General features: G+C 51.7%; 9 non-coding genes and 1 pseudogene across 9 annotated transcripts; all 10 read right to left on the bottom strand.

The window, feature by feature from the left end:
* Window positions 1–362: 362 nt before the first annotated feature.
* LOC126220899 (5S ribosomal RNA) lies at window positions 363–481 on the bottom strand. Its single transcript, XR_007543230.1, has one exon. It is a non-coding gene; the product is annotated as a 5S ribosomal RNA (ribosomal RNA).
* Window positions 482–1,729: 1,248 nt separating this feature from the next.
* On the bottom strand, window positions 1,730–1,848 carry LOC126220898 (5S ribosomal RNA). The gene has a single exon (XR_007543229.1). It is a non-coding gene; the product is annotated as a 5S ribosomal RNA (ribosomal RNA).
* A 5,850-nt stretch (window positions 1,849–7,698) lies between these two features.
* LOC126220910 (5S ribosomal RNA) lies at window positions 7,699–7,815 on the bottom strand (annotated as a pseudogene).
* Window positions 7,816–9,063: 1,248 nt separating this feature from the next.
* LOC126220897 (5S ribosomal RNA) lies at window positions 9,064–9,182 on the bottom strand. The gene has a single exon (XR_007543228.1). It is a non-coding gene; the product is annotated as a 5S ribosomal RNA (ribosomal RNA).
* A 1,247-nt stretch (window positions 9,183–10,429) lies between these two features.
* LOC126220896 (5S ribosomal RNA) lies at window positions 10,430–10,548 on the bottom strand. The gene has a single exon (XR_007543227.1). It is a non-coding gene; the product is annotated as a 5S ribosomal RNA (ribosomal RNA).
* Window positions 10,549–11,795: 1,247 nt separating this feature from the next.
* Window positions 11,796–11,914, bottom strand: LOC126220914 (5S ribosomal RNA). Its single transcript, XR_007543242.1, has one exon. It is a non-coding gene; the product is annotated as a 5S ribosomal RNA (ribosomal RNA).
* A 1,247-nt stretch (window positions 11,915–13,161) lies between these two features.
* Window positions 13,162–13,280, bottom strand: LOC126220913 (5S ribosomal RNA). The gene has a single exon (XR_007543241.1). It is a non-coding gene; the product is annotated as a 5S ribosomal RNA (ribosomal RNA).
* A 1,248-nt stretch (window positions 13,281–14,528) lies between these two features.
* LOC126220911 (5S ribosomal RNA) lies at window positions 14,529–14,647 on the bottom strand. The gene has a single exon (XR_007543240.1). It is a non-coding gene; the product is annotated as a 5S ribosomal RNA (ribosomal RNA).
* Window positions 14,648–15,894: 1,247 nt separating this feature from the next.
* LOC126220907 (5S ribosomal RNA) lies at window positions 15,895–16,013 on the bottom strand. Its single transcript, XR_007543237.1, has one exon. It is a non-coding gene; the product is annotated as a 5S ribosomal RNA (ribosomal RNA).
* Window positions 16,014–17,260: 1,247 nt separating this feature from the next.
* On the bottom strand, window positions 17,261–17,379 carry LOC126220895 (5S ribosomal RNA). Its single transcript, XR_007543226.1, has one exon. It is a non-coding gene; the product is annotated as a 5S ribosomal RNA (ribosomal RNA).
* Between the last annotated feature and the right edge of the window lie 871 nt (window positions 17,380–18,250).

The raw sequence follows: 18,250 nt of genomic DNA, 5'->3' as shown, positions 1-18,250 counted from the left end.
ATCCGAGTACTAACGTTGTTGCTTGACTTCGGTGATCGGACGAGAACGGCAGATTTTTTTTTTTTTTCCTTCCTTTTTGTTTATTTATTTACTTTGTGGAATTTACCACTGCTACTAAACAGTAGGCCCTGACGTATTTCAGAACTCATCTGTCGATTCGTAGTGTGTTGTTATTTTCGAGGCGTTCTAGCACTCTTGTTTCGCGCATTCTTGCTCAAACTGAGTTCATTACTGTAGTTTCGTATCTTACGTTTGATACAGTACTTTAAAATGCTTGTGGAAGCATCTTTGTCACACCTGAAAGTTAGTATGAAAAAGAGGCCTCGCAGGTGTGGCGACGTAAAAGTTAAAAAATGAGATAGAGCCAACAGCACCCGGTGTTCCCAGGCGGTCACCCATCCAAGTACTAACCGGGCCCGATGTTGCTTAACTTCGGTGATCGGACGAGAACCGGTGTATTCAACATGGTATGGCCGTTGGCGTCCTTATAACGTAGCCGCACGGCAGAAGAAGCATTCGCCCCTTCTCCCAACACACGCAATCGCCGTTTTCCGTGGCACATTTGACGCAAAGCACGTCCTTCCACCTCGAAGGCGACGCGCAGTGCGGCGCGCCGCCACGTGGGTGAGACGCACAACACAGCACAGCTGCTCGTTGCACCGCCTGTCTATCATTCGTTTGGTTGGTGCGTGCGGCCTCCGACACTCGCGGGCGACGCATCTTGTGGGGCTTGCGCGTGGCCGGGCGGCGGGGGGACCGCGCGGGGTGTGGCAGTGTCCTGCTGGACCGACGGAAGCTTTCTCACCTGCCTGACACACGCCGCGCCGCGCTTTTCAGATATTTGCGTAATTTGCGCGGTGCACTCTCGCCTGTCCCCTCCCCTTCCGTCCCGACTTGTCTCGACTTTGCTCGACTGCCGCTCGCTGCCGCTCGGGTCGCGGTCCATATGACGGCACAAGCACGACAAACATCTGCGAGACGGGCGCGGGCCTGACCGGCGTGTCCGAGACGCCGTGGGCGGCCGTTGGGAGCTACTAGAGCAGCGCTGTGGCGTGCCATGGAAACAAGGACAGAAGACACAGGAGGTTCGACAAAGCATCCAAAACAATAAGCCCCGTCGTATTCCGGAACACTTTCGCCGTTTCATACTGTTTTGTTATTTCCAGAGACACTTTGGAAATCTTCCTAGGCACACTCTTCTTCAAACTGAGTTTCTTAACATCGTACCTTATGCTTAATACAACAGTTTTAAATCACTGTGGAAACATCTTTGTCACATCGCAAAGGCAGCATGAAAAGAGGGCTGGCAGGGGTAGCGACTAAAAAGCAAAAAATGAAGGCAGCCAGAGTTCCCAGGCGGTCACCGATCCGAGTACTAACGTTGTTGCTTGACTTCGGTGATCGGACGAGAACGGCAGATTTTTTTTTTTTTTTCCTTCCTTTTTGTTTATTTATTTACTTTGTGGAATTTACCACTGCTACTAAACAGTAGGCCCTGACGTATTTCAGAACTCATCTGTCGATTCGTAGTGTGTTGTTATTTTCGAGGCGTTCTAGCACTCTTGTTTCGCGCATTCTTGCTCAAACTGAGTTCATTACTGTAGTTTCGTATCTTACGTTTGATACAGTACTTTAAAATGCTTGTGGAAGCATCTTTGTCACACCTGAAAGTTAGTATGAAAAAGAGGCCTCGCAGGTGTGGCGACGTAAAAGTTAAAAAATGAGATAGAGCCAACAGCACCCGGTGTTCCCAGGCGGTCACCCATCCAAGTACTAACCGGGCCCGATGTTGCTTAACTTCGGTGATCGGACGAGAACCGGTGTATTCAACATGGTATGGCCGTTGGCGTCCTTATAACGTAGCCGCACGGCAGAAGAAGCATTCGCCCCTTCTCCCAACACACGCAATCGCCGTTTTCCGTGGCACATTTGACGCAAAGCACGTCCTTCCACCTCGAAGGCGACGCGCAGTGCGGCGCGCCGCCACGTGGGTGAGACGCACAACACAGCACAGCTGCTCGTTGCACCGCCTGTCTATCATTCGTTTGGTTGGTGCGTGCGGCCTCCGACACTCGCGGGCGACGCATCTTGTGGGGCTTGCGCGTGGCCGGGCGGCGGGGGGACCGCGCGGGGTGTGGCAGTGTCCTGCTGGACCGACGGAAGCTTTCTCACCTGCCTGACACACGCCGCGCCGCGCTTTTCAGATATTTGCGTAATTTGCGCGGTGCACTCTCGCCTGTCCCCTCCCCTTCCGTCCCGACTTGTCTCGACTTTGCTCGACTGCCGCTCGCTGCCGCTCGGGTCGCGGTCCATATGACGGCACAAGCACGACAAACATCTGCGAGACGGGCGCGGGCCTGACCGGCGTGTCCGAGACGCCGTGGGCGGCCGTTGGGAGCTACTAGAGCAGCGCTGTGGCGTGCCATGGAAACAAGGACAGAAGACACAGGAGGTTCGACAAAGCATCCAAAACAATAAGCCCCGTCGTATTCCGGAACACTTTCGCCGTTTCATACTGTTTTGTTATTTCCAGAGACACTTTGGAAATCTTCCTAGGCACACTCTTCTTCAAACTGAGTTTCTTAACATCGTACCTTATGCTTAATACAACAGTTTTAAATCACTGTGGAAACATCTTTGTCACATCGCAAAGGCAGCATGAAAAGAGGGCTGGCAGGGGTAGCGACTAAAAAGCAAAAAATGAAGGCAGCCAGAGTTCCCAGGCGGTCACCGATCCGAGTACTAACGTTGTTGCTTGACTTCGGTGATCGGACGAGAACGGCAGATTTTTTTTTTTTTTTCCTTCCTTTTTGTTTATTTATTTACTTTGTGGAATTTACCACTGCTACTAAACAGTAGGCCCTGACGTATTTCAGAACTCATCTGTCGATTCGTAGTGTGTTGTTATTTTCGAGGCGTTCTAGCACTCTTGTTTCGCGCATTCTTGCTCAAACTGAGTTCATTACTGTAGTTTCGTATCTTACGTTTGATACAGTACTTTAAAATGCTTGTGGAAGCATCTTTGTCACACCTGAAAGTTAGTATGAAAAAGAGGCCTCGCAGGTGTGGCGACGTAAAAGTTAAAAAATGAGATAGAGCCAACAGCACCTTTTTTTTTTTTTTTGTAACGTATATAAACTTTTATTTACAATTTTTAACAATTACAGGTCTTTACATGAAGTGGAGTGCTTGATTATTGATCGGTTATTTTCATTTTGTCGTTTTCTGTTTTGATTGTTCTTTGAGTAGTCTTTTGGTTGAGTTACAAAACTTTCCACTGAGTGTCCATCAGCTACATTTTCACTGTCAGTTGTTTTGTCTTTTTAATTACTAACTTACGTTACTTTGATTTTTTTTTTCTTAAATTTAGAGTACAAAAAAGGAAAGTAGTATTCATCTATGGTACTTAAGTGGGCCTATTTTGGCAAGTTTGCTAAAGCGAATATGGAATATATACCAGAGCATCTATGTGGGTAATATCGTGAATGCAGGAGATTGTTAGTGTACTGCCTAAGTTGGGTCGCAACAGTTTACACGAAATTTGGTGTGAAGAATGTCTAGTGTTAATATTTTGTTGGTGGCAAAGAGGCATGCTACGTTTAAGCACATGATGGGCCGAAATTTATATACATACATCTGTATATGTATATATACATACATACAGCACATTAATAAAACACAGCAAAACAAGAAATCAAAAACACAAAAAGAAACAAAAAACAAAAAGATAAGAGAAAGGATAGACGTACCTTGAGTGGAGAGAGCGAGAGGGAGAGAGAGAATATGAGTGAGAGGACACAATGACATGATATACACTGTTTGATATTTTGTTGTTTTCTTGGTACACTGAATTTATGGCTGATTATTTCCTTTTGCCTGCTGTATTTGACTATCATCACTTTTGACTACGAATGGCACACGTCACTCTCACTTTGGCACTGCTACACGTACCCACTTTCACTTTGCGCGCGTTTTCGCAACACTTTCGCAATGCACCACACTTGACGTCGGGGATTTGGGGAGATCGGTGGGCGACGTCCTCAGCGACTGGGGTGTTGGTGTTATGGGAGGGCGTCGGTCACGTTGTGTTGAAGGCGTCTCGGAAGGCGGCGTCCAGCGGGACCTGCAGGAAGTTCTGGAAGGTCTCTCGGTACTTTGCGCGTTGTTTGGCCCTCCTGTGTTCCTCCCACAGGTCCGTGAGGAACTGCGCCTTGTCGATCTGCCGTTTGGAGACGATGGCGTGTGCCGTCATGGCGATGATCCACATTGTGGCCAGGCGTTTTGCGTTGGGGAAAGGCTTCGCGTCCGGGACAGTGACAGCTGAGACATGTATCGCCCTCTCGTCGGTTCTGTTGATGTGGGCGATCATACTTCTCGCTGTCGCCCATATTTCCCCGCTCTCTCTGCAGCCAAACCGATGCTCGATGGTGTCGGTCTGGTTGCAGAGTTCGCAGTTTGGGGATTCCCGCATCTTTATGCGTGCCAGTTTTTCGTTTGTTGGTACTGTTTCGTGGATGATTTTATACCACGTGTCCCTGGCGTGCTCAGGAAGTGTCCGTTCCGAGACGTTCTTCCAAACCTGTGGCCAGTCGTGATCTGGAAGTCTCGTCTCTATTTTGGACTTTCTTGCCTTCCCCCTCAGAGCGCTGTAGATCTTTCTCGCAGTTCTTTGTTGTGGGTTGGCAACGACCGCGTTGATGTAACTTTTGTCGATTGCCATCTGTTTTATGTGCCGCAACTTGAATGGTATGTGCGTAGTGTCTACAGGAGCCTCTTCAGATTCAGGTTTATATTCGTGGATCAGGCTGGACGTTATACTGTTATTGTTCTGATTCGCCATTTTCATCGCACGGTGTAGGAGCAGTGCCGCGCATTTTGTTTTTACGTCCGTCAGTCCGAGTCCGCCTTCATCCCTCGACAGGAAACACGTCGCCTGGGAGACCTTGAAGATTTCCCGCCTCCACAGCAGGTAGTACGCCGCGCCTCCTATCGCTCGCGCAATTTCTGTCGGAGCACATAGTATTTGGGCCATGTACCACGCTTTCGACAGGATCGTTTCGTTTACCAGCTGCACTCTTTGGCTCAGCGTCAGGCTCCGGTTCGCGTGCGTCCTCACGAGCCCTCTCGTCGTGTTCAAGACGCTGCGCCAGTTTTGTGCTGCCATTTTCAGAGGGCACTGCTGTAGTTCCACTCCGAGTGCTTTATGGTTGTTTGTCACTCGGTACCACTGTCTCGCTGGTTGCAGTCTGCCGTTGCCTATTGGTAGTAGCACTGTCTTCCTCGGATTCGTTTTGGCACCTGAAGCCTTTTCGAAGGATTCCATGATAGGCTGGATTATTTCTAGTTCGTTCTCGTTCTGAATGAAAATGCCCATGTCGTCAGCATAGGCCATACATGCGATGTTTGTTGCTCCCATTGTGTATCCTCCGATTTCGGCTGTTAGTTTTCGAAGTAGGGGATCGAGAGCTATTGTAAAAAGAGCCATAGATAATGGACATCCTTGCCTGACGGATCTTCCCAGTCTTATTGACTTGGAAGTCCATCCGTTTATTGTTACGGTTGAGGTGGCATTTGTGATGACGTTCCTGATTGTTCTGCCGAATTTTGGTCCGAATCCGAGGCGTGCGATGGTTTTCAGCAGGTACCGGTGACTGATCCTGTCGAAAGCCTTATGGAAATCGACAGAGATTACGGCTGCGGGTCTCCTCGTTGTTGCTGCGTGGGCTATGATATCTCTGTATGCGCAGACGGCGTCGAAAATGTTCCTGCCAAGCACTGCGCAGGTTTGCCATGGGCTAATGGCTTTCTTTAGAGCGACTTTTATGTTTGCAGCCAGGCACTTTGCTGCTATTTTGTAATCCGAATTTAGTAGGGTAATTGGCCGAAAGTCTTCGATTTTGTTGGCTGCCTTCGTTTTGGGGAGCAGAATCACCGTCCCTTGCATGAATTTTGAAGGCAATTCTGTCCCGTTGAGTACTTCATTCACTATTTCGGTTAGTATTCCGCCGACTGTGCCCCAGAGCGCAGTGTAGAATTCTGTCGGGATTCCGTCTGCGCCTGGTGCTCTTCCTTTTCTGCTGTCTTTGATGGCCGCTTTCACGTCATCATCTGTGACGTTTTCGTTCAGTAGTGCCCGGTCTGCGTTGGTGAGGATGCGGCGGGTTTCTTGCAGGATCCTCGCCATTTCTCCGTCGTCGTTTTCTTCTTCTCGGAACAGGTCGTTGAAATGGTCTTCGACGTGGCTCATGATGTCTTTCTTCGTCGTCAACCTGTTTCCGTCCTTGTCGACGAGTTGCCTTATTTGTTTGCCATTAGCCCTCTGTCTTTCCCTGTGCAGGTGGTGCAGCGTGGCAGGTTCGTCTTCGATTTCGCCGTTTGTCTGGCTACGGGCGATGACTCCTCTCATTTTGTCTCTTTTCAGGCTCAGTATACGTGCCTTTAGTCTTCTTATCCGCGGCAGAAACAGTTCGTCATCCGCAGGGGCGTCCATTGCGTCTCGCAGGCATCTGGTGTAGAAGTCTGCCGTGTTTCTTTTCCAGAAGGCCTTCTCAGCGCTGTGCCTTATGAGTTCCCGTCTTACTTGCGGTTTGGCGTGTTCTACCCACCACTCAGTAGTGGAATTGTACTCGCCTCGCCGCTGTCTGCATGCCTGGATCGTGTCGGCAATTTCCTGCTTTAGCTTCCCGTCCGTGAGGTGGCTTGTATTTAGCTTCCACGTTCCTCTTCCTGCTGGAAGCTTTCTTCTCGTTAGACGGAGTTTGCACTGATAGGCACAGTGATCTGAGAAGATCACAGGGCAGACTTCTACTTGTGCCACAGAGGTGGCCATCTCTCTGTTTACGTACACTCGATCGATTCTGCTTCTGCCGCGGTTGTGCAGGTACGTGAACACTGTATGGTTTTGGTGTAGTTGCCGCCAGGTGTCTACTAATCTCAGACGCCCAACTAAATCCTGCAGTTCGGCGCACAAGTTGGGTACCGGGATCTGGTCTTCGGGTGAAATTACGCAGTTGAAGTCACCTGCCAGCACGACGTTGTTGCTGTGAACTAGTAGCTCGCAGATGTCCTCGTTGTAATATTTGCTCCTGGCGCGCTTGTTTTCCGTTCCCGACGGAGCGTAAATGTTTACAAAATCAGTGTCTTCCACCTTCACCGCTATTCCGCGTCCGTCGGGCATCATTTTCACATCGCCAAATTCGAGGCCGTGCCTGATTAGTGTGGCAGTTCCGCAGCGAGTTTCTGCGTCGATGTTGCAGATGACTTCGTATCCCGGTACCTGTTCTATAGCCGTCGTGACCACCTCCTGTAACATAGCCACGTCTGCGGCTTTGTGCTGCAGGAAGTCAATTAGTGCGTCTAGTTTTAATGCGGCGGTCATTCGGTTCACGTTACACGTAATTACACTGTATACTGAGCCCGAACCCTGTTGCATTTAATCTCTTTGTGGAGGCGGGTCTGTGGAGTGCTGTGGCCGTTCCGGCCGTAGGACTACGTCCTCTGCTTTAGGGGTTGTAGCCTTTTTGGGTGCGGATGCCGTATCTGACTCCTCTGCTTCCGATACGTCCATCTTTTCGTCTTTTTCACGGCTGCGACTTCGCCGCTTGCTCCGGCGCTTTTTGGATTTTCCCGCGGCCGGAACGTCCACGTTGATTTCTTTGGGCTCGTCTTCTGATTCCTTCAGAATCCGGGCCAGTTTCGTGACTTGCACCCGGTGTTCCCAGGCGGTCACCCATCCAAGTACTAACCGGGCCCGATGTTGCTTAACTTCGGTGATCGGACGAGAACCGGTGTATTCAACATGGTATGGCCGTTGGCGTCCTTATAACGTAGCCGCACGGCAGAAGAAGCATTCGCCCCTTCTCCCAACACACGCAATCGCCGTTTTCCGTGGCACATTTGACGCAAAGCACGTCCTTCCACCTCGAAGGCGACGCGCAGTGCGGCGCGCCGCCACGTGGGTGAGACGCACAACACAGCACAGCTGCTCGTTGCACCGCCTGTCTATCATTCGTTTGGTTGGTGCGTGCGGCCTCCGACACTCGCGGGCGACGCATCTTGTGGGGCTTGCGCGTGGCCGGGCGGCGGGGGGACCGCGCGGGGTGTGGCAGTGTCCTGCTGGACCGACGGAAGCTTTCTCACCTGCCTGACACACGCCGCGCCGCGCTTTTCAGATATTTGCGTAATTTGCGCGGTGCACTCTCGCCTGTCCCCTCCCCTTCCGTCCCGACTTGTCTCGACTTTGCTCGACTGCCGCTCGCTGCCGCTCGGGTCGCGGTCCATATGACGGCACAAGCACGACAAACATCTGCGAGACGGGCGCGGGCCTGACCGGCGTGTCCGAGACGCCGTGGGCGGCCGTTGGGAGCTACTAGAGCAGCGCTGTGGCGTGCCATGGAAACAAGGACAGAAGACACAGGAGGTTCGACAAAGCATCCAAAACAATAAGCCCCGTCGTATTCCGGAACACTTTCGCCGTTTCATACTGTTTTGTTATTTCCAGAGACACTTTGGAAATCTTCCTAGGCACACTCTTCTTCAAACTGAGTTTCTTAACATCGTACCTTATGCTTAATACAACAGTTTTAAATCACTGTGGAAACATCTTTGTCACATCGCAAAGGCAGCATGAAAAGAGGGCTGGCAGGGGTAGCGACTAAAAAGCAAAAAATGAAGGCAGCCAGAGTTCCCAGGCGGTCACCGATCCGAGTACTAACGTTGTTGCTTGACTTCGGTGATCGGACGAGAACGGCAGATTTTTTTTTTTTTTTCCTTCCTTTTTGTTTATTTATTTACTTTGTGGAATTTACCACTGCTACTAAACAGTAGGCCCTGACGTATTTCAGAACTCATCTGTCGATTCGTAGTGTGTTGTTATTTTCGAGGCGTTCTAGCACTCTTGTTTCGCGCATTCTTGCTCAAACTGAGTTCATTACTGTAGTTTCGTATCTTACGTTTGATACAGTACTTTAAAATGCTTGTGGAAGCATCTTTGTCACACCTGAAAGTTAGTATGAAAAAGAGGCCTCGCAGGTGTGGCGACGTAAAAGTTAAAAAATGAGATAGAGCCAACAGCACCCGGTGTTCCCAGGCGGTCACCCATCCAAGTACTAACCGGGCCCGATGTTGCTTAACTTCGGTGATCGGACGAGAACCGGTGTATTCAACATGGTATGGCCGTTGGCGTCCTTATAACGTAGCCGCACGGCAGAAGAAGCATTCGCCCCTTCTCCCAACACACGCAATCGCCGTTTTCCGTGGCACATTTGACGCAAAGCACGTCCTTCCACCTCGAAGGCGACGCGCAGTGCGGCGCGCCGCCACGTGGGTGAGACGCACAACACAGCACAGCTGCTCGTTGCACCGCCTGTCTATCATTCGTTTGGTTGGTGCGTGCGGCCTCCGACACTCGCGGGCGACGCATCTTGTGGGGCTTGCGCGTGGCCGGGCGGCGGGGGGACCGCGCGGGGTGTGGCAGTGTCCTGCTGGACCGACGGAAGCTTTCTCACCTGCCTGACACACGCCGCGCCGCGCTTTTCAGATATTTGCGTAATTTGCGCGGTGCACTCTCGCCTGTCCCCTCCCCTTCCGTCCCGACTTGTCTCGACTTTGCTCGACTGCCGCTCGCTGCCGCTCGGGTCGCGGTCCATATGACGGCACAAGCACGACAAACATCTGCGAGACGGGCGCGGGCCTGACCGGCGTGTCCGAGACGCCGTGGGCGGCCGTTGGGAGCTACTAGAGCAGCGCTGTGGCGTGCCATGGAAACAAGGACAGAAGACACAGGAGGTTCGACAAAGCATCCAAAACAATAAGCCCCGTCGTATTCCGGAACACTTTCGCCGTTTCATACTGTTTTGTTATTTCCAGAGACACTTTGGAAATCTTCCTAGGCACACTCTTCTTCAAACTGAGTTTCTTAACATCGTACCTTATGCTTAATACAACAGTTTTAAATCACTGTGGAAACATCTTTGTCACATCGCAAAGGCAGCATGAAAAGAGGGCTGGCAGGGGTAGCGACTAAAAAGCAAAAAATGAAGGCAGCCAGAGTTCCCAGGCGGTCACCGATCCGAGTACTAACGTTGTTGCTTGACTTCGGTGATCGGACGAGAACGGCAGATTTTTTTTTTTTTTCCTTCCTTTTTGTTTATTTATTTACTTTGTGGAATTTACCACTGCTACTAAACAGTAGGCCCTGACGTATTTCAGAACTCATCTGTCGATTCGTAGTGTGTTGTTATTTTCGAGGCGTTCTAGCACTCTTGTTTCGCGCATTCTTGCTCAAACTGAGTTCATTACTGTAGTTTCGTATCTTACGTTTGATACAGTACTTTAAAATGCTTGTGGAAGCATCTTTGTCACACCTGAAAGTTAGTATGAAAAAGAGGCCTCGCAGGTGTGGCGACGTAAAAGTTAAAAAATGAGATAGAGCCAACAGCACCCGGTGTTCCCAGGCGGTCACCCATCCAAGTACTAACCGGGCCCGATGTTGCTTAACTTCGGTGATCGGACGAGAACCGGTGTATTCAACATGGTATGGCCGTTGGCGTCCTTATAACGTAGCCGCACGGCAGAAGAAGCATTCGCCCCTTCTCCCAACACACGCAATCGCCGTTTTCCGTGGCACATTTGACGCAAAGCACGTCCTTCCACCTCGAAGGCGACGCGCAGTGCGGCGCGCCGCCACGTGGGTGAGACGCACAACACAGCACAGCTGCTCGTTGCACCGCCTGTCTATCATTCGTTTGGTTGGTGCGTGCGGCCTCCGACACTCGCGGGCGACGCATCTTGTGGGGCTTGCGCGTGGCCGGGCGGCGGGGGGACCGCGCGGGGTGTGGCAGTGTCCTGCTGGACCGACGGAAGCTTTCTCACCTGCCTGACACACGCCGCGCCGCGCTTTTCAGATATTTGCGTAATTTGCGCGGTGCACTCTCGCCTGTCCCCTCCCCTTCCGTCCCGACTTGTCTCGACTTTGCTCGACTGCCGCTCGCTGCCGCTCGGGTCGCGGTCCATATGACGGCACAAGCACGACAAACATCTGCGAGACGGGCGCGGGCCTGACCGGCGTGTCCGAGACGCCGTGGGCGGCCGTTGGGAGCTACTAGAGCAGCGCTGTGGCGTGCCATGGAAACAAGGACAGAAGACACAGGAGGTTCGACAAAGCATCCAAAACAATAAGCCCCGTCGTATTCCGGAACACTTTCGCCGTTTCATACTGTTTTGTTATTTCCAGAGACACTTTGGAAATCTTCCTAGGCACACTCTTCTTCAAACTGAGTTTCTTAACATCGTACCTTATGCTTAATACAACAGTTTTAAATCACTGTGGAAACATCTTTGTCACATCGCAAAGGCAGCATGAAAAGAGGGCTGGCAGGGGTAGCGACTAAAAAGCAAAAAATGAAGGCAGCCAGAGTTCCCAGGCGGTCACCGATCCGAGTACTAACGTTGTTGCTTGACTTCGGTGATCGGACGAGAACGGCAGATTTTTTTTTTTTTTCCTTCCTTTTTGTTTATTTATTTACTTTGTGGAATTTACCACTGCTACTAAACAGTAGGCCCTGACGTATTTCAGAACTCATCTGTCGATTCGTAGTGTGTTGTTATTTTCGAGGCGTTCTAGCACTCTTGTTTCGCGCATTCTTGCTCAAACTGAGTTCATTACTGTAGTTTCGTATCTTACGTTTGATACAGTACTTTAAAATGCTTGTGGAAGCATCTTTGTCACACCTGAAAGTTAGTATGAAAAAGAGGCCTCGCAGGTGTGGCGACGTAAAAGTTAAAAAATGAGATAGAGCCAACAGCACCCGGTGTTCCCAGGCGGTCACCCATCCAAGTACTAACCGGGCCCGATGTTGCTTAACTTCGGTGATCGGACGAGAACCGGTGTATTCAACATGGTATGGCCGTTGGCGTCCTTATAACGTAGCCGCACGGCAGAAGAAGCATTCGCCCCTTCTCCCAACACACGCAATCGCCGTTTTCCGTGGCACATTTGACGCAAAGCACGTCCTTCCACCTCGAAGGCGACGCGCAGTGCGGCGCGCCGCCACGTGGGTGAGACGCACAACACAGCACAGCTGCTCGTTGCACCGCCTGTCTATCATTCGTTTGGTTGGTGCGTGCGGCCTCCGACACTCGCGGGCGACGCATCTTGTGGGGCTTGCGCGTGGCCGGGCGGCGGGGGGACCGCGCGGGGTGTGGCAGTGTCCTGCTGGACCGACGGAAGCTTTCTCACCTGCCTGACACACGCCGCGCCGCGCTTTTCAGATATTTGCGTAATTTGCGCGGTGCACTCTCGCCTGTCCCCTCCCCTTCCGTCCCGACTTGTCTCGACTTTGCTCGACTGCCGCTCGCTGCCGCTCGGGTCGCGGTCCATATGACGGCACAAGCACGACAAACATCTGCGAGACGGGCGCGGGCCTGACCGGCGTGTCCGAGACGCCGTGGGCGGCCGTTGGGAGCTACTAGAGCAGCGCTGTGGCGTGCCATGGAAACAAGGACAGAAGACACAGGAGGTTCGACAAAGCATCCAAAACAATAAGCCCCGTCGTATTCCGGAACACTTTCGCCGTTTCATACTGTTTTGTTATTTCCAGAGACACTTTGGAAATCTTCCTAGGCACACTCTTCTTCAAACTGAGTTTCTTAACATCGTACCTTATGCTTAATACAACAGTTTTAAATCACTGTGGAAACATCTTTGTCACATCGCAAAGGCAGCATGAAAAGAGGGCTGGCAGGGGTAGCGACTAAAAAGCAAAAAATGAAGGCAGCCAGAGTTCCCAGGCGGTCACCGATCCGAGTACTAACGTTGTTGCTTGACTTCGGTGATCGGACGAGAACGGCAGATTTTTTTTTTTTTTCCTTCCTTTTTGTTTATTTATTTACTTTGTGGAATTTACCACTGCTACTAAACAGTAGGCCCTGACGTATTTCAGAACTCATCTGTCGATTCGTAGTGTGTTGTTATTTTCGAGGCGTTCTAGCACTCTTGTTTCGCGCATTCTTGCTCAAACTGAGTTCATTACTGTAGTTTCGTATCTTACGTTTGATACAGTACTTTAAAATGCTTGTGGAAGCATCTTTGTCACACCTGAAAGTTAGTATGAAAAAGAGGCCTCGCAGGTGTGGCGACGTAAAAGTTAAAAAATGAGATAGAGCCAACAGCACCCGGTGTTCCCAGGCGGTCACCCATCCAAGTACTAACCGGGCCCGATGTTGCTTAACTTCGGTGATCGGACGAGAACCGGTGTATTCAACATGGTATGGCCGTTGGCGTCCTTATAACGTAGCCGCACGGCAGAAGAAGCATTCGCCCCTTCTCCCAACACACGCAATCGCCGTTTTCCGTGGCACATTTGACGCAAAGCACGTCCTTCCACCTCGAAGGCGACGCGCAGTGCGGCGCGCCGCCACGTGGGTGAGACGCACAACACAGCACAGCTGCTCGTTGCACCGCCTGTCTATCATTCGTTTGGTTGGTGCGTGCGGCCTCCGACACTCGCGGGCGACGCATCTTGTGGGGCTTGCGCGTGGCCGGGCGGCGGGGGGACCGCGCGGGGTGTGGCAGTGTCCTGCTGGACCGACGGAAGCTTTCTCACCTGCCTGACACACGCCGCGCCGCGCTTTTCAGATATTTGCGTAATTTGCGCGGTGCACTCTCGCCTGTCCCCTCCCCTTCCGTCCCGACTTGTCTCGACTTTGCTCGACTGCCGCTCGCTGCCGCTCGGGTCGCGGTCCATATGACGGCACAAGCACGACAAACATCTGCGAGACGGGCGCGGGCCTGACCGGCGTGTCCGAGACGCCGTGGGCGGCCGTTGGGAGCTACTAGAGCAGCGCTGTGGCGTGCCATGGAAACAAGGACAGAAGACACAGGAGGTTCGACAAAGCATCCAAAACAATAAGCCCCGTCGTATTCCGGAACACTTTCGCCGTTTCATACTGTTTTGTTATTTCCAGAGACACTTTGGAAATCTTCCTAGGCACACTCTTCTTCAAACTGAGTTTCTTAACATCGTACCTTATGCTTAATACAACAGTTTTAAATCACTGTGGAAACATCTTTGTCACATCGCAAAGGCAGCATGAAAAGAGGGCTGGCAGGGGTAGCGACTAAAAAGCAAAAAATGAAGGCAGCCAGAGTTCCCAGGCGGTCACCGATCCGAGTACTAACGTTGTTGCTTGACTTCGGTGATCGGACGAGAACGGCAGATTTTTTTTTTTTTTTCCTTCCTTTTTGTTTATTTATTTACTTTGTGGAATTTACCACTGCTACTAAACAGTAGGCCCTGACGTATTTCAGAACTCATCTGTCGATTCGTAGTGTGTTGTTATTTTCGAGGCGTTCTAGCACTCTTGTTTCGCGCATTCTTGCTCAAACTGAGTTCATTACTGTAGTTTCGTATCTTACGTTTGATACAGTACTTTAAAATGCTTGTGGAAGCATCTTTGTCACACCTGAAAGTTAGTATGAAAAAGAGGCCTCGCAGGTGTGGCGACGTAAAAGTTAAAAAATGAGATAGAGCCAACAGCACCCGGTGTTCCCAGGCGGTCACCCATCCAAGTACTAACCGGGCCCGATGTTGCTTAACTTCGGTGATCGGACGAGAACCGGTGTATTCAACATGGTATGGCCGTTGGCGTCCTTATAACGTAGCCGCACGGCAGAAGAAGCATTCGCCCCTTCTCCCAACACACGCAATCGCCGTTTTCCGTGGCACATTTGACGCAAAGCACGTCCTTCCACCTCGAAGGCGACGCGCAGTGCGGCGCGCCGCCACGTGGGTGAGACGCACAACACAGCACAGCTGCTCGTTGCACCGCCTGTCTATCATTCGTTTGGTTGGTGCGTGCGGCCTCCGACACTCGCGGGCGACGCATCTTGTGGGGCTTGCGCGTGGCCGGGCGGCGGGGGGACCGCGCGGGGTGTGGCAGTGTCCTGCTGGACCGACGGAAGCTTTCTCACCTGCCTGACACACGCCGCGCCGCGCTTTTCAGATATTTGCGTAATTTGCGCGGTGCACTCTCGCCTGTCCCCTCCCCTTCCGTCCCGACTTGTCTCGACTTTGCTCGACTGCCGCTCGCTGCCGCTCGGGTCGCGGTCCATATGACGGCACAAGCACGACAAACATCTGCGAGACGGGCGCGGGCCTGACCGGCGTGTCCGAGACGCCGTGGGCGGCCGTTGGGAGCTACTAGAGCAGCGCTGTGGCGTGCCATGGAAACAAGGACAGAAGACACAGGAGGTTCGACAAAGCATCCAAAACAATAAGCCCCGTCGTATTCCGGAACACTTTCGCCGTTTCATACTGTTTTGTTATTTCCAGAGACACTTTGGAAATCTTCCTAGGCACACTCTTCTTCAAACTGAGTTTCTTAACATCGTACCTTATGCTTAATACAACAGTTTTAAATCACTGTGGAAACATCTTTGTCACATCGCAAAGGCAGCATGAAAAGAGGGCTGGCAGGGGTAGCGACTAAAAAGCAAAAAATGAAGGCAGCCAGAGTTCCCAGGCGGTCACCGATCCGAGTACTAACGTTGTTGCTTGACTTCGGTGATCGGACGAGAACGGCAGATTTTTTTTTTTTTTCCTTCCTTTTTGTTTATTTATTTACTTTGTGGAATTTACCACTGCTACTAAACAGTAGGCCCTGACGTATTTCAGAACTCATCTGTCGATTCGTAGTGTGTTGTTATTTTCGAGGCGTTCTAGCACTCTTGTTTCGCGCATTCTTGCTCAAACTGAGTTCATTACTGTAGTTTCGTATCTTACGTTTGATACAGTACTTTAAAATGCTTGTGGAAGCATCTTTGTCACACCTGAAAGTTAGTATGAAAAAGAGGCCTCGCAGGTGTGGCGACGTAAAAGTTAAAAAATGAGATAGAGCCAACAGCACCCGGTGTTCCCAGGCGGTCACCCATCCAAGTACTAACCGGGCCCGATGTTGCTTAACTTCGGTGATCGGACGAGAACCGGTGTATTCAACATGGTATGGCCGTTGGCGTCCTTATAACGTAGCCGCACGGCAGAAGAAGCATTCGCCCCTTCTCCCAACACACGCAATCGCCGTTTTCCGTGGCACATTTGACGCAAAGCACGTCCTTCCACCTCGAAGGCGACGCGCAGTGCGGCGCGCCGCCACGTGGGTGAGACGCACAACACAGCACAGCTGCTCGTTGCACCGCCTGTCTATCATTCGTTTGGTTGGTGCGTGCGGCCTCCGACACTCGCGGGCGACGCATCTTGTGGGGCTTGCGCGTGGCCGGGCGGCGGGGGGACCGCGCGGGGTGTGGCAGTGTCCTGCTGGACCGACGGAAGCTTTCTCACCTGCCTGACACACGCCGCGCCGCGCTTTTCAGATATTTGCGTAATTTGCGCGGTGCACTCTCGCCTGTCCCCTCCCTTCCGTCCCGACTTGTCTCGACTTTGCTCGACTGCCGCTCGCTGCCGCTCGGGTCGCGGTCCATATGACGGCACAAGCACGACAAACATCTGCGAGACGGGCGCGGGCCTGACCGGCGTGTCCGAGACGCCGTGGGCGGCCGTTGGGAGCTACTAGAGCAGCGCTGTGGCGTGCCATGGAAACAAGGACAGAAGACACAGGAGGTTCGACAAAGCATCCAAAACAATAAGCCCCGTCGTATTCCGGAACACTTTCGCCGTTTCATACTGTTTTGTTATTTCCAGAGACACTTTGGAAATCTTCCTAGGCACACTCTTCTTCAAACTGAGTTTCTTAACATCGTACCTTATGCTTAATACAACAGTTTTAAATCACTGTGGAAACATCTTTGTCACATCGCAAAGGCAGCATGAAAAGAGGGCTGGCAGGGGTAGCGACTAAAAAGCAAAAAATGAAGGCAGCCAGAGTTCCCAGGCGGTCACCGATCCGAGTACTAACGTTGTTGCTTGACTTCGGTGATCGGACGAGAACGGCAGATTTTTTTTTTTTTTTCCTTCCTTTTTGTTTATTTATTTACTTTGTGGAATTTACCACTGCTACTAAACAGTAGGCCCTGACGTATTTCAGAACTCATCTGTCGATTCGTAGTGTGTTGTTATTTTCGAGGCGTTCTAGCACTCTTGTTTCGCGCATTCTTGCTCAAACTGAGTTCATTACTGTAGTTTCGTATCTTACGTTTGATACAGTACTTTAAAATGCTTGTGGAAGCATCTTTGTCACACCTGAAAGTTAGTATGAAAAAGAGGCCTCGCAGGTGTGGCGACGTAAAAGTTAAAAAATGAGATAGAGCCAACAGCACCCGGTGTTCCCAGGCGGTCACCCATCCAAGTACTAACCGGGCCCGATGTTGCTTAACTTCGGTGATCGGACGAGAACCGGTGTATTCAACATGGTATGGCCGTTGGCGTCCTTATAACGTAGCCGCACGGCAGAAGAAGCATTCGCCCCTTCTCCCAACACACGCAATCGCCGTTTTCCGTGGCACATTTGACGCAAAGCACGTCCTTCCACCTCGAAGGCGACGCGCAGTGCGGCGCGCCGCCACGTGGGTGAGACGCACAACACAGCACAGCTGCTCGTTGCACCGCCTGTCTATCATTCGTTTGGTTGGTGCGTGCGGCCTCCGACACTCGCGGGCGACGCATCTTGTGGGGCTTGCGCGTGGCCGGGCGGCGGGGGGACCGCGCGGGGTGTGGCAGTGTCCTGCTGGACCGACGGAAGCTTTCTCACCTGCCTGACACACGCCGCGCCGCGCTTTTCAGATATTTGCGTAATTTGCGCGGTGCACTCTCGCCTGTCCCCTCCCCTTCCGTCCCGACTTGTCTCGACTTTGCTCGACTGCCGCTCGCTGCCGCTCGGGTCGCGGTCCATATGACGGCACAAGCACGACAAACATCTGCGAGACGGGCGCGGGCCTGACCGGCGTGTCCGAGACGCCGTGGGCGGCCGTTGGGAGCTACTAGAGCAGCGCTGTGGCGTGCCATGGAAACAAGGACAGAAGACACAGGAGGTTCGACAAAGCATCCAAAACAATAAGCCCCGTCGTATTCCGGAACACTTTCGCCGTTTCATACTGTTTTGTTATTTCCAGAGACACTTTGGAAATCTTCCTAGGCACACTCTTCTTCAAACTGAGTTTCTTAACATCGTACCTTATGCTTAATACAACAGTTTTAAATCACTGTGGAAACATCTTTGTCACATCGCAAAGGCAGCATGAAAAGAGGGCTGGCAGGGGTAGCGACTAAAAAGCAAAAAATGAAGGCAGCCAGAGTTC

The sequence above is a fragment of the Schistocerca nitens genome, unplaced genomic scaffold, assembly GCF_023898315.1.
Source record: "Schistocerca nitens isolate TAMUIC-IGC-003100 unplaced genomic scaffold, iqSchNite1.1 HiC_scaffold_213, whole genome shotgun sequence".
NCBI classification, from domain to species: domain Eukaryota; kingdom Metazoa; phylum Arthropoda; class Insecta; order Orthoptera; family Acrididae; genus Schistocerca; species Schistocerca nitens.
The sequence above is the reverse complement of the archived record's forward strand: the minus strand, read 5'-3'. Positions and strand labels throughout refer to the sequence as shown.